Below are 13,328 nucleotides of genomic sequence, written 5' to 3' on the forward strand. Positions count from 1 at the left end.
CAGTACTGCCCCTCCGACAGTGCGGAGCTCCCTCAGTACTGCCCCTCCGACAGTGCGGCACTCCCTCAGTACTGCCCCTCCGACAGTGCGGCCCTCCCTCAGTACTGCCCCTCCGACAGTGCGGCGCTCCCTCAGTACTGCCCCGACAGTTGAGGCGCTCCGTCAGTAAAGCCCCTCCGACAGTGCGGAGCTCCCTCAGTACTGCCCCTCCGACAGTGCGGCGCTCCCTCAGTACCGCCCCTCCGACAGTGCCGCGCTCCCTCAGTGCCGCCCCTCCGACAGTACGGCGCTCCCTCAGTACTGCCCCTCCGGTAGTGCGGCGCTCCCTCAGTACCGCCCCTCCGACAGTGCCGCGCTCCCTCAGTACCGCCCCTCCGACAGTGCGGCGCTCCCTCAGTACTGCCCCTCCAACAGTGCGACGCTCCCTCAGCATTGCCCCTCTGACAGTGCGGCCCTCCCTCAGTACCGCCCCTCTGACAGTGCGGCGCTCCCTCAGTACCGCCCCTCTGACAGTGCGGCGCTCCCTCAGTACCGCCCCTCCGACAGTGCGGCGCTACCTCAGTACCGCCCCTCCGACACTCCCTCAGTACCGCCCCTCCGACAGTGCGGCGCTCCCTCAGTACTGCCCCACCCACAGTGCGGCGCTCCCTCAGTACTGTCCCTCCCAGAGTGCGGCACTCCCCCAGCACTGCCCCTCCGACAGTGCGGCACTCCCTCAGTACCGCCCCACCGACCGTGCGGCGCTCCCTCAGTACTGCCCCTCCGACAGTGCGGCGCTCCCTCAGTACCGCCCCTCCGACAGTGCGGCACTCCCTCAGTACTGCCCCTCCGACCGTGCGGCACTCCCTCACTACCGCCCCTCCGACATTGCGGCGCTCCCTCAGTACCGCCCCTCCGACAGTGCGGCACTCCCTCAGTACTGCCCCTCCGACACTGCGGCGGTCCCTCAGTACCGCCCCTCCGACAGTGCGGCGCTCCCTCAGTACCGCCCCTCCGACAGTGCGGCGCTCCCTCAGTACTGCCACTCCGACAGTGCGGCGCTCCCTCAGTACTGCCCCTCCGACAGTGCAGCCCTCCCTCAGTACTGCCCCTCCGACAGTGCGGCCCTCCTTCAGTACTGCCCTTCCGACAATGCGGCGCTCCCTCAGTACCGCCCCTCCGACAGTGCGGCGCTCCCTCAGGACTGCCCCTCCGACAATGCGACGTTCCCTCAGGACTGCCCCTCCGACAATGCGGCCCTCCCTCAGTACTGCCCCTCCGACAGTGCGGCGCTCCGTCAGTACTGCCCCTCCGACAGTGCGGCGCTCCCTCAGTACTGCCCCTCCGACAGTGCGGCGCTCCCTCAGTACTGCCCCTCCGACAGTGCAGCGCTCCCTCAGTACCGCCCCTCCGACAGTGCGGCGCTCCCTCAGTACTGTCCCTCTGACAGTGCGGCGCTCCCTCAGTACTGCCCCTCCGACAGTGCGGCGCTCCCTCAGTACTGTCCCTCTGACAGTGCGGCGCTCCCTCAGTACTGCCCCTCGGACAGTGCGGCGCTCCCTCAGTACTGCCCCTCCGACAGTGCGGCGCTCCCTCAGTACTGCCCCTCCGACAGTGCGGCACTCCCTCAGTACTGCCCCTCCGACAGTGCGGCGCTCCCTCAGTACTGCCCCGACAGTGAGGCGCTCCGTCAGTAAAGCCCCTCCGACAGTGCGGAGCTCCCTCAGTACTGCCCCTCCGACAGTGCGGCGCTCCCTCGATACCGCCCCTCCGACAGTGCCGCGCTCCCTCAGTGCCGCCCCACCGACAGTGTGGCGCTCCCTCAGTACTGCCCCTCCGACAGTGCAGCGCTCCCTCAGGACTGCCCCACCGACAGTGCGGCGCTCCCTCAGTACTGCCCCTCCGACCGTGCGGCGCTCCCTCAGTACTGCCCCTCCAACAGTGCGACGCTCCCTCAGTACTGCTCCTCTGACAGTGCGGCACTCCCTCAGTACTGCCCCTCCGACAGTGCGGCGGTCCCTCAGTACTGCCCCTCCGACAGTGCGGCGCTCCCTCAGTGCTGCCCCTCCGACAGTGCGGCGCTCCCTCAGTACTGCCCCGACAGTGCTGCGCTCCCTCAGTACTGCCCCTCCGACAGTGCGGCGCTCCCTCAGTACTGCCCCGACAGTGCTGCGCACCCTCAGTACTGCCCCTCCGACAGTGCGGCGCTCCCTCAGTACCGCCCCTCTGACAGTGCGGCGCTCCCTCAGTACCGCCCCTCCGACAGTGCGGCGCTACCTCAGTACCGCCCCTCCGACAGTGCGGCACTCCCTCAGTACCGCCCCTCCGACAGTGCGGCGCTCCCTCAGTACTGCCCCACCCACAGTGCGGCGCTCCCTCAGTACTGTCCCTCCCAGAGTGCGGCACTCCCCCAGCACTGCCCCTCCGACAGTGCGGCACTCCCTCAGTACCCGCCCCTCCGACCGTGCGGCGCTCCCTCAGTCCTGCCCCTCCGACAGTGCGGCGCTCCCTCAGTACCGCCCCTCCGACAGTGCGGCGCTCCCTCAGTACTGTCCCTCTGACAGTGCGGCGCTGCCTCAGTACTGCCCCTCCGACAGTGCGGCGCTCCCTCAGTACTGTCCCTCTGACAGTGCGGCGCTCCCTCAGTACTGCCCCTCCGACAGTGCGGCGCTCCCTCAGTACTGCCCCTCCGACAGTGCGGCGCTCCCTCAGTACTGCCCCTCCGACAGTGCGGCACTCCCTCAGTACTCCCCCTCCGACAGTGCGGCGCTCCCTCAGTACTGCCCCGACAGTGAGGCGCTCCGTCAGTAAAGCCCCTCCGACAGTGCGGAGCTCCCTCAGTACTGCCCCTCCGACAGTGCGGCGCTCCCTCGGTACCGACCCTCCGACAGTGCCGCGCTCCCTCAGTGCCGCCCCACCGACAGTGTGGCGCTCCCTCAGTACTGCCCCTCCGACAGTGCAGCGCTCCCTCAGGACTGCCCCACCGACAGTGCGGCGCTCCCTCAGTACCGCCCCTCCGACAGTGCGGCGCTCCCTCAGTACCGCGCCTCCGACAGTGCAGCGCTCCCTCAGTACTGCACCTCCGACAGTGCGGCGCTCCCTCAGTACTGCCCCTCCGACAGTGCGGCGCTCCCTCAGTACTGCCCCTCCGACAGTGCGGCGCTCCCTCAGTACTGCCCCTCCGACAGTGCGGCCCTCCCTCTGTACTGCCCCTCCGACAGTGCGGCACTCCCTCAGTACTGCCCCTCCGACAGTGCGGCGCTCCCTCAGTACTGCCCCGACAGTGAGGCGCTCCGTCAGTAAAGCCCCTCCGACAGTGAGGAGCTCCCTCAGTACTGCCCCTCCGACAGTGCGGCGCTCCCTCAGTACCGCCCCTCCGACAGTGCCGCGCTCCCTCAGTGCCGCCCCTCCGACAGTACGGCGCTCCCTCAGTACTGCCCCTCCGGTAGTGCGGCGCTCCCTCAGTACCGCCCCTCCGACAGTGCCGCGCTCCCTCAGTACTGCCCCTCCGACCGTGCGGCGCTCCCTCAGTACTGCCCCTCCAACAGTGCGACGCTCCCTCAGTACTGCTCCTCTGACAGTGCGGCACTCCCTCAGTACTGCCCCTCCGACAGTGCGGCGGTCCCTCAGTACTGCCCCTCCGACAGTGCGGCGCTCCCTCAGTGGTGCCCCTCCGACAGTGCGGCGCTCCCTCAGTACTGCCCCAACAGTGCTGCGCTCCCTCAGTACTGCCCCTCCGACAGTGCGGCGCTCCCTCAGTACTGCCCCGACAGTGCTGCGCACCCTCAGTACTGCCCCTCCGAAAGGGCGGCGCGCCCTCAGTACCGCCCCTCCGACAGTACGGCGCTCCCTCAGTACCGCCCCTCCGACAGTACGGCACTCCGTCAGCACCGCCCCTCCGACAGTGCGGCGCTCCCTCAGTACTGCCCCTCCCACAGTGCGGCGCTCCGTCAGTGCTGCCCCTCCGACAGTGCAGCGCTCCCTCAGTACTGCCCCTCCGACAGTGCGGCGCTCCCTCAGTACTGCCCCTCCGACAGTGTGGCGCTCCCTCAGTACCGCCCCGACAGTGAGGCGCTCCGTCAGTGCTGCCCCTCCGACAGTGCAGCGCTCCCTCAGTACTGCCCCTCCGACAGTGCGGCGCTCCCTCAGTACTGCCCCTCCCACAGTGCGGCGCTCCGTCAGTGCTGCCCCTCCGACAGTGCAGCGCTCCCTCAGTACTGCCCCTCCGACAGTGCGGCGCTCCCTCAGTACTGCCCCTCCGACAGTGCGGCGCTCCCTCAGTACTGCCCGTCTGACAGTGTGGCCCGCCCTCAGTACTGCCCCTCCGACAGTGCAGCGCTCCCTCAGTACCGCCCCGACAGTGCAGCGCTCCCTCAGTACCGCCCCTCCGACAGTGCGGCGGTCCCTCAGTACTGCCTCTCTGACAGTGCGGCGCTCCGTCAGTACTGCCCCTCCCACAGTGCGGCGCTCCGTCAGTACTGCCCCTCCGACAGTGCGGCGCTCCCTCAGTACTGCCCCTCCGACAGTGCGGCGCTCCCTCAGTACTGCCCCGACAGTGAGGCGCTCCGTCAGTAAAGCCCCTCCGACAGTGCGGAGCTCCCTCAGTACTGCCCCTCCGACAGTGCGGCGCTCCCTCACTACCGCCCCTCCGACAGTGCCGCGCTCCCTCAGTGCCGCCCCTCCGACAGTACGGCGCTCCCTCAGTACTGCCCCTCCGGTAGTGCGGCGCTCCCTCAGTACCGCCCCTCCGACAGTGCCGCGCTCCCCCAGTACTGCCCCTCCGACCGTGCGGCGCTCCCTCAGTACTGCCCCTCCAACAGTGCGGCGCTCCCTCAGTACTGCCCCTCCGACAGTGCGGCGCTCCCTCAGTACCGCCCCTCCGACAGTGCGGCGCTACCTCAGTACCGCCCCTCCGACAGTGCGGCACTCCCTCAGTACCGCCCCTCCGACAGTGCGGCGCTCCCTCAGTACTGCCCCACCCACAGTGCGGCGCACCCTCAGTACTGTCCCTCCCAGAGTGCGGCACTCCCCCAGCACTGCCCCTCCGACAGTGCGGCACTCCCTCAGTACCGCCCCACCGACCGTGCGGCGCTCCCTCAGTACTGCCCCTCCGACAGTGCGGCGCTCCCTCAGTACCGCCCCTCCGACAGTGCGGCACTCCCTCAGTACTGCCCCTCCGACCGTGCGGCGCTCCCTCAGTACCGCCCCTCCGACAGTGCGGCGCTCCCTCAGTACCGCCCCTCCGACAGTGCGGCACTCCCTCAGTACTGCCCCTCCGACACTGCGGCGGTCCCTCAGTACCGCCCCTCCGACAGTGCGGCGCTCCCTCAGTACCGCCCCTCCGACAGTGCGGCGCTCCCTCAGTACTGCCACTCCGACAGTGCGGCGCTCCCTCAGTACTGCCCCTCCGACAGTGCAGCCCTCCCTCAGTACTGCCCCTCCGACAGTGCGGCCCTCCTTCAGTACTGCCCTTCCGACAATGCGGCGCTCCCTCAGTACCGCCCCTCCGACAGTGCGGCGCTCCCTCAGGACTGCCCCTCCGACAATGTGACGTTCCCTCAGGACTGCCCCTCCGACAATGCGGCCCTCCCTCAGTACCGCCCCCCCACAGTGCGGCGCTCCGTCAGTACTGCCCCTCCGACAGTGCGGCGCTCCCTCAGTACTGCCCCTCCGACAGTGCGGCGCTCCCTCAGTACTGCCCCTCCGACAGTGCAGCGCTCCCTCAGTACCGCCCCTCCGACAGTGCGGCGCTCCCTCAGTACTGTCCCTCTGACAGTGCGGCGCTCCCTCAGTACTGCCCCTCCGACAGTGCGGCGCTCCCTCAGTACTGTCCCTCTGACAGTGCGGCGCTCCCTCAGTACTGCCCCTCGGACAGTGCGGCGCTCCCTCAGTACAGCCGCTCCGACAGTGCGGCGCTCCCTCAGTACTGCCCCTCCGACAGTGCGGCACTCCCTCAGTACTGCCCCTCCGACAGTGCGGCGCTCCCTCAGTACTGCCCCGACAGTGAGGCGCTCCGTCAGTAAAGCCCCTCCGACAGTGCGGAGCTCCCTCAGTACTGCCCCTCCGACAGTGCGGCGCTCCCTCGGTACCGCCCCTCCGACAGTGCCGCGCTCCCTCAGTGCCGCCCCACCGACAGTGTGGCGCTCCCTCAGTACTGCCCCTCCGACAGTGCAGCGCTCCCTCAGGACTGCCCCACCGACAGTGCGGCGCTCCCTCAGTACTGCCCCTCCGACCGTGCGGCGCTCCCTCAGTACTGCCCCTCCAACAGTGCGACGCTCCCTCAGTACTGCTCCTCTGACAGTGCGGCACTCCCTCAGTACTGCCCCTCCGACAGTGCGGCGGTCCCTCAGTACTGCCCCTCCGACAGTGCGGCGCTCCCTCAGTGCTGCCCCTCCGACAGTGCGGCGCTCCCTCAGTACTGCCCCGACAGTGCTGCGCTCCCTCAGTACTGCCCCTCCGACAGTGCGGCGCTCCCTCAGTACTGCCCCGACAGTGCTGCGCACCCTCAGTACTGCCCCTCCGACAGTGCGGCGCTCCCTCAGTACCGCCCCTCTGACAGTGCGGCGCTCCCTCAGTACCGCCCCTCCGACAGTGCGGCGCTACCTCAGTACCGCCCCTCCGACAGTGCGGCACTCCCTCAGTACCGCCCCTCCGACAGTGCGGCGCTCCCTCAGTACTGCCCCACCCACAGTGCGGCGCTCCCTCAGTACTGTCCCTCCCAGAGTGCGGCACTCCCCCAGCACTGCCCCTCCGACAGTGCGGCACTCCCTCAGTACCGCCCCTCCGACCGTGCGGCGCTCCCTCAGTCCTGCCCCTCCGACAGTGCGGCGCTCCCTCAGTACCGCCCCTCCGACAGTGCGGCGCTCCCTCAGTACTGTCCCTCTGACAGTGCGGCGCTGCCTCAGTACTGCCCCTCCGACAGTGCGGCGCTCCCTCAGTACTGTCCCTCTGACAGTGCGGCGCTCCCTCAGTACTGCCCCTCCGACAGTGCGGCGCTCCCTCAGTACTGCCCCTCCGACAGTGCGGCGCTCCCTCAGTACTGCCCCTCCGACAGTGCGGCACTCCCTCAGTACTCCCCCTCCGACAGTGCGGCGCTCCCTCAGTACTGCCCCGACAGTGAGGCGCTCCGTCAGTAAAGCCCCTCCGACAGTGCGGAGCTCCCTCAGTACTGCCCCTCCGACAGTGCGGCGCTCCCTCGGTACCGCCCCTCCGACAGTGCCGCGCTCCCTCAGTGCCGCCCCACCGACAGTGTGGCGCTCCCTCAGTACTGCCCCTCCGACAGTGCAGCGCTCCCTCAGGACTGCCCCACCGACAGTGCGGCGCTCCCTCAGTACCGCCCCTCCGACAGTGCGGCGCTCCCTCAGTACCGCGCCTCCGACAGTGCAGCGCTCCCTCAGTACTGCACCTCCGACAGTGCGGCGCTCCCTCAGTACTGCCCCTCCGACAGTGCGGCGCTCCCTCAGTACTGCCCCTCCGACAGTGCGGCGCTCCCTCAGTACTGCCCCTCCGACAGTGCGGCCCTCCCTCTGTACTGCCCCTCCGACAGTGCGGCACTCCCTCAGTACTGCCCCTCCGACAGTGCGGCGCTCCCTCAGTACTGCCCCGACAGTGAGGCGCTCCGTCAGTAAAGCCCCTCCGACAGTGCGGAGCTCCCTCAGTACTGCCCCTCCGACAGTGCGGCGCTCCCTCAGTACCGCCCCTCCGACAGTGCCGCGCTCCCTCAGTGCCGCCCCTCCGACAGTACGGCGCTCCCTCAGTACTGCCCCTCCGGTAGTGCGGCGCTCCCTCAGTACCGCCCCTCCGACAGTGCCGCGCTCCCTCAGTACTGCCCCTCCGACCGTGCGGCGCTCCCTCAGTACTGCCCCTCCAACAGTGCGACGCTCCCTCAGTACTGCTCCTCTGACAGTGCGGCACTCCCTCAGTACTGCCCCTCCGACAGTGCGGCGGTCCCTCAGTACTGCCCCTCCGACAGTGCGGCGCTCCCTCAGTGGTGCCCCTCCGACAGTGCGGCGCTCCCTCAGTACTGCCCCAACAGTGCTGCGCTCCCTCAGTACTGCCCCTCCGACAGTGCGGCGCTCCCTCAGTACTGCCCCGACAGTGCTGCGCACCCTCAGTACTGCCCCTCCGAAAGGGCGGCGCGCCCTCAGTACCGCCCCTCCGACAGTACGGCGCTCCCTCAGTACCGCCCCTCCGACAGTACGGCACTCCGTCAGCACCGCCCCTCCGACAGTGCGGCGCTCCCTCAGTACTGCCCCTCCCACAGTGCGGCGCTCCGTCAGTGCTGCCCCTCCGACAGTGCAGCGCTCCCTCAGTACTGCCCCTCCGACAGTGCGGCGCTCCCTCAGTACTGCCCCTCCGACAGTGTGGCGCTCCCTCAGTACCGCCCCGACAGTGAGGCGCTCCCTCAGTACCGCCCCTCCGACAGTGCGGCGCTCCCTCAGTACTGCCCCTCTGACAGTGTGGCCCGCCCTCAGTACTGCCCCTCCGACAGTGCAGCGCTCCCTCAGTACCGCCCCTCCGGCAGTGCAGCGCTCCCTCAGTACCGCCCCGACAGTGCAGCGCTCCCTCAGTACCGCCCCTCCGACAGTGCGGCGGTCCCTCAGTACTGCCTCTCTGACAGTGCGGCGCTCCCTCAGTACTGCCCCTCCCACAGTGCGGCGCTCCGTCAGTACTGCCCCTCCGACAGTGCGGTGCTCCCTCAGTACTGCCCCTCCGACAGTGCGGCACTCCCTCAGTACTGCCCCTCCGACAGTGCGGCGCTCCCTCAGTACTGCCCCGACAGTGAGGCGCTCCGTCAGTAAAGCCCCTCCGACAGTGCGGTGCTCTCTCAGTACTGCCCCTCCGACAGTGCGGCGCTCCCTCAGTACCGCCCCTCCGACAGTGCGGCGCTCCCTCAGTACTGCCACTCCGACAGTGCGGCGCTCCCTCAGTACTGCCCCTCCGACAGTGCAGCCCTCCCTCAGTACTGCCCCTCCGACAGTGCGGCCCTCCTTCAGTACTGCCCTTCCGACAATGCGGCGCTCCCTCAGTACCGCCCCTCCGACAGTGCGGCGCTCCCTCAGGACTGCCCCTCCGACAATGTGACGTTCCCTCAGGACTGCCCCTCCGACAATGCGGCCCTCCCTCAGTACCGCCCCCCCACAGTGCGGCGCTCCGTCAGTACTGCCCCTCCGACAGTGCGGCGCTCCCTCAGTACTGCCCCTCCGACAGTGCGGCGCTCCCTCAGTACTGCCCCTCCGACAGTGCAGCGCTCCCTCAGTACCGCCCCTCCGACAGTGCGGCGCTCCCTCAGTACTGTCCCTCTGACAGTGCGGCGCTCCCTCAGTACTGCCCCTCCGACAGTGCGGCGCTCCCTCAGTACTGTCCCTCTGACAGTGCGGCGCTCCCTCAGTACTGCCCCTCGGACAGTGCGGCGCTCCCTCAGTACAGCCGCTCCGACAGTGCGGCGCTCCCTCAGTACTGCCCCTCCGACAGTGCGGCACTCCCTCAGTACTGCCCCTCCGACAGTGCGGCGCTCCCTCAGTACTGCCCCGACAGTGAGGCGCTCCGTCAGTAAAGCCCCTCCGACAGTGCGGAGCTCCCTCAGTACTGCCCCTCCGACAGTGCGGCGCTCCCTCGGTACCGCCCCTCCGACAGTGCCGCGCTCCCTCAGTGCCGCCCCACCGACAGTGTGGCGCTCCCTCAGTACTGCCCCTCCGACAGTGCAGCGCTCCCTCAGGACTGCCCCACCGACAGTGCGGCGCTCCCTCAGTACTGCCCCTCCGACCGTGCGGCGCTCCCTCAGTACTGCCCCTCCAACAGTGCGACGCTCCCTCAGTACTGCTCCTCTGACAGTGCGGCACTCCCTCAGTACTGCCCCTCCGACAGTGCGGCGGTCCCTCAGTACTGCCCCTCCGACAGTGCGGCGCTCCCTCAGTGCTGCCCCTCCGACAGTGCGGCGCTCCCTCAGTACTGCCCCGACAGTGCTGCGCTCCCTCAGTACTGCCCCTCCGACAGTGCGGCGCTCCCTCAGTACTGCCCCGACAGTGCTGCGCACCCTCAGTACTGCCCCTCCGACAGTGCGGCGCTCCCTCAGTACCGCCCCTCTGACAGTGCGGCGCTCCCTCAGTACCGCCCCTCCGACAGTGCGGCGCTACCTCAGTACCGCCCCTCCGACAGTGCGGCACTCCCTCAGTACCGCCCCTCCGACAGTGCGGCGCTCCCTCAGTACTGCCCCACCCACAGTGCGGCGCTCCCTCAGTACTGTCCCTCCCAGAGTGCGGCACTCCCCCAGCACTGCCCCTCCGACAGTGCGGCACTCCCTCAGGACCGCCCCTCCGACCGTGCGGCGCTCCCTCAGTCCTGCCCCTCCGACAGTGCGGCGCTCCCTCAGTACCGCCCCTCCGACAGTGCGGCGCTCCCTCAGTACTGTCCCTCTGACAGTGCGGCGCTGCCTCAGTACTGCCCCTCCGACAGTGCGGCGCTCCCTCAGTACTGCCCCTCCGACAGTGCGGCGCTCCCTCAGTACTGCCCCTCCGACAGTGCGGCGCTCCCTCAGTACTGCCCCTCCGACAGTGCGGCGCTCCCTCAGTACTGCCCCTCCGACAGTGCGGCACTCCCTCAGTACTCCCCCTCCGACAGTGCGGCGCTCCCTCAGTACTGCCCCGACAGTGAGGCGCTCCGTCAGTAAAGCCCCTCCGACAGTGCGGAGCTCCCTCAGTACTGCCCCTCCGACAGTGCGGCGCTCCCTCGGTACCCGCCCCCTCCGACAGTGCCGCGCTCCCTCAGTGCCGCCCCACCGACAGTGTGGCGCTCCCTCAGTACTGCCCCTCCGACAGTGCAGCGCTCCCTCAGGACTGCCCCACCGACAGTGCGGCGCTCCCTCAGTACCGCCCCTCCGACAGTGCGGCGCTCCCTCAGTACCCGCGCCTCCGACAGTGCAGCGCTCCCTCAGTACTGCACCTCCGACAGTGCGGCGCTCCCTCAGTACTGCCCCTCCGACAGTGCGGCGCTCCCTCAGTACTGCCCCTCCGACAGTGCGGCGCTCCCTCAGTACTGCCCCTCCGACAGTGCGGCCCTCCCTCTGTACTGCCCCTCCGACAGTGCGGCACTCCCTCAGTACTGCCCCTCCGACAGTGCGGCGCTCCCTCAGTACTGCCCCGACAGTGAGGCGCTCCGTCAGTAAAGCCCCTCCGACAGTGCGGAGCTCCCTCAGTACTGCCCCTCCGACAGTGCGGCGCTCCCTCAGTACCCGCCCCTCCGACAGTGCCGCGCTCCCTCAGTGCCGCCCCTCCGACAGTACGGCGCTCCCTCAGTACTGCCCCTCCGGTAGTGCGGCGCTCCCTCAGTACCACCCCTCCGACAGTGCCGCGCTCCCTCAGTACTGCCCCTCCGACCGTGCGGCGCTCCCTCAGTACTGCCCCTCCAACAGTGCGACGCTCCCTCAGTACTGCTCCTCTGACAGTGCGGCACTCCCTCAGTACTGCCCCTCCGACAGTGCGGCGGTCCCTCAGTACTGCCCCTCCGACAGTGCGGCGCTCCCTCAGTGGTGCCCCTCCGACAGTGCGGCGCTCCCTCAGTACTGCCCCAACAGTGCTGCGCTCCCTCAGTACTGCCCCTCCGACAGTGCGGCGCTCCCTCAGTACTGCCCCGACAGTGCTGCGCACCCTCAGTACTGCCCCTCCGAAAGGGCGGCGCGCCCTCAGTACCGCCCCTCCGACAGTACGGCGCTCCCTCAGTACCGCCCCTCCGACAGTACGGCACTCCGTCAGCACCGCCCCTCCGACAGTGCGGCGCTCCCTCAGTACTGCCCCTCCCACAGTGCGGCGCTCCGTCAGTGCTGCCCCTCCGACAGTGCAGCGCTCCCTCAGTACTGCCCCTCCGACAGTGCGGCGCTCCCTCAGTACTGCCCCTCCGACAGTGTGGCGCTCCCTCAGTACCGCCCCGACAGTGAGGCGCTCCCTCAGTACCGCCCCTCCGACAGTGCGGCGCTCCCTCAGTACTGCCCCTCTGACAGTGTGGCCCGCCCTCAGTACTGCCCCTCCGACAGTGCAGCGCTCCCTCAGTACCGCCCCTCCGGCAGTGCAGCGCTCCCTCAGTACCGCCCCGACAGTGCAGCGCTCCCTCAGTACCCGCCCCTCCGACAGTGCGGCGGTCCCTCAGTACTGCCTCTCTGACAGTGCGGCGCTCCCTCAGTACTGCCCCTCCCACAGTGCGGCGCTCCGTCAGTACTGCCCCTCCGACAGTGCGGTGCTCCCTCAGTACTGCCCCTCCGACAGTGCGGCACTCCCTCAGTACTGCCCCTCCGACAGTGCGGCGCTCCCTCAGTACTGCCCCGACAGTGAGGCGCTCCGTCAGTAAAGCCCCTCCGACAGTGCGGAGCTCCCTCAGTACGGCCCCTCCGACAGTGCGGCCCTCCCTCAGTACCGCCCCTCCGACAGTGCCGCGCTCCCTCAGTGCCGCCCCTCCGACAGTACGGCGCTCCCTCAGTACTGCCCCTCCGGTAGTGCGGCGCTCCCTCAGTACCGCCCCTCCGACAGTGCCGCGCTCCCTCAGTACTGCCCCTCCGGCCGTGCGGCGCTCCCGCAGTACTGCCCCTCCAACAGTGCGACGCTCCCTCAGTACTGCTCCTCTGACAGTGCGGCACTCCCTCGGTACCGCCACTCCGACAGTGCCGCGCTCCCTCAGTGCCGCCCCACCGACAGTGTGGCGCTCCCTCAGTACTGCCCCTCCGACAGTGCAGCGCTCCCTCAGGACTGCCCCACCGACAGTGCGGCGCTCCCTCAGTACCGCCCCTCCGACAGTGCGGCGCTCCCTCAGTACCGCGCCTCCGACAGTGCAGCGCTCCCTCAGTACTGCACCTCCGACAGTGCGGCGCTCCCTCAGTACTGCCCCTCCGACAGTGCGGTGCTCCCTCAGTACTGCCCCACCCACAGTGCGGCGCTCCCTCAGTACTGTCCCTCCCAGAGTGCGGCACTCCCCCAGCACTGCCCCTCCGACAGTGCGGCACTCCCTCAGTACCGCCCCTCCGACCGTGCGGCGCTCCCTCAGTCCTGCCCCTCCGACAGTGCGGCGCTCCCTCAGTGCTGCCCCTCCGACAGTGCGGCGCTCCCTCAGTACTGCCCCGACAGTGCTGCGCTCCCTCAGTACTGCCCCTCCGACAGTGCGGCGCTCCCTCAGTACTGCCCCGACAGTGCTGCGCACCCTCAGTACTGCCCCTCCGACAGTGCGGCGCTCCCTCAGTACCGCCCCTCTGACAGTGCGGCGCTCCCTCAGTACCGCCCCTCCGACAGTGCGGCGCTACCTCAGTACCGCCCCTCCGACAGTGCGGCGCTCCCTCAGTACCGCCCCTCCGACAGTGCGGCGCTCCC

General features: G+C 69.2%; 1 protein-coding gene across 4 annotated transcripts in view; it reads right to left on the reverse strand.

Annotated features, from left to right (window-relative positions):
- The window catches only part of LOC147097215 (cyclic AMP-dependent transcription factor ATF-1-like), a 96,082-nt gene that overhangs the window by 51,975 nt on the left and 30,779 nt on the right, over positions 1-13,328 (reverse strand). The gene's annotated exons all lie outside the window — the stretch shown is intronic.

The sequence above is a fragment of the Somniosus microcephalus genome, chromosome 33, assembly GCF_052327205.1.
Source record: "Somniosus microcephalus isolate GS21.2 chromosome 33, FLI_Smic_1.0, whole genome shotgun sequence".
In the NCBI taxonomy this organism is placed as follows: Eukaryota; Metazoa; Chordata; class Chondrichthyes; order Squaliformes; family Somniosidae; genus Somniosus; species Somniosus microcephalus.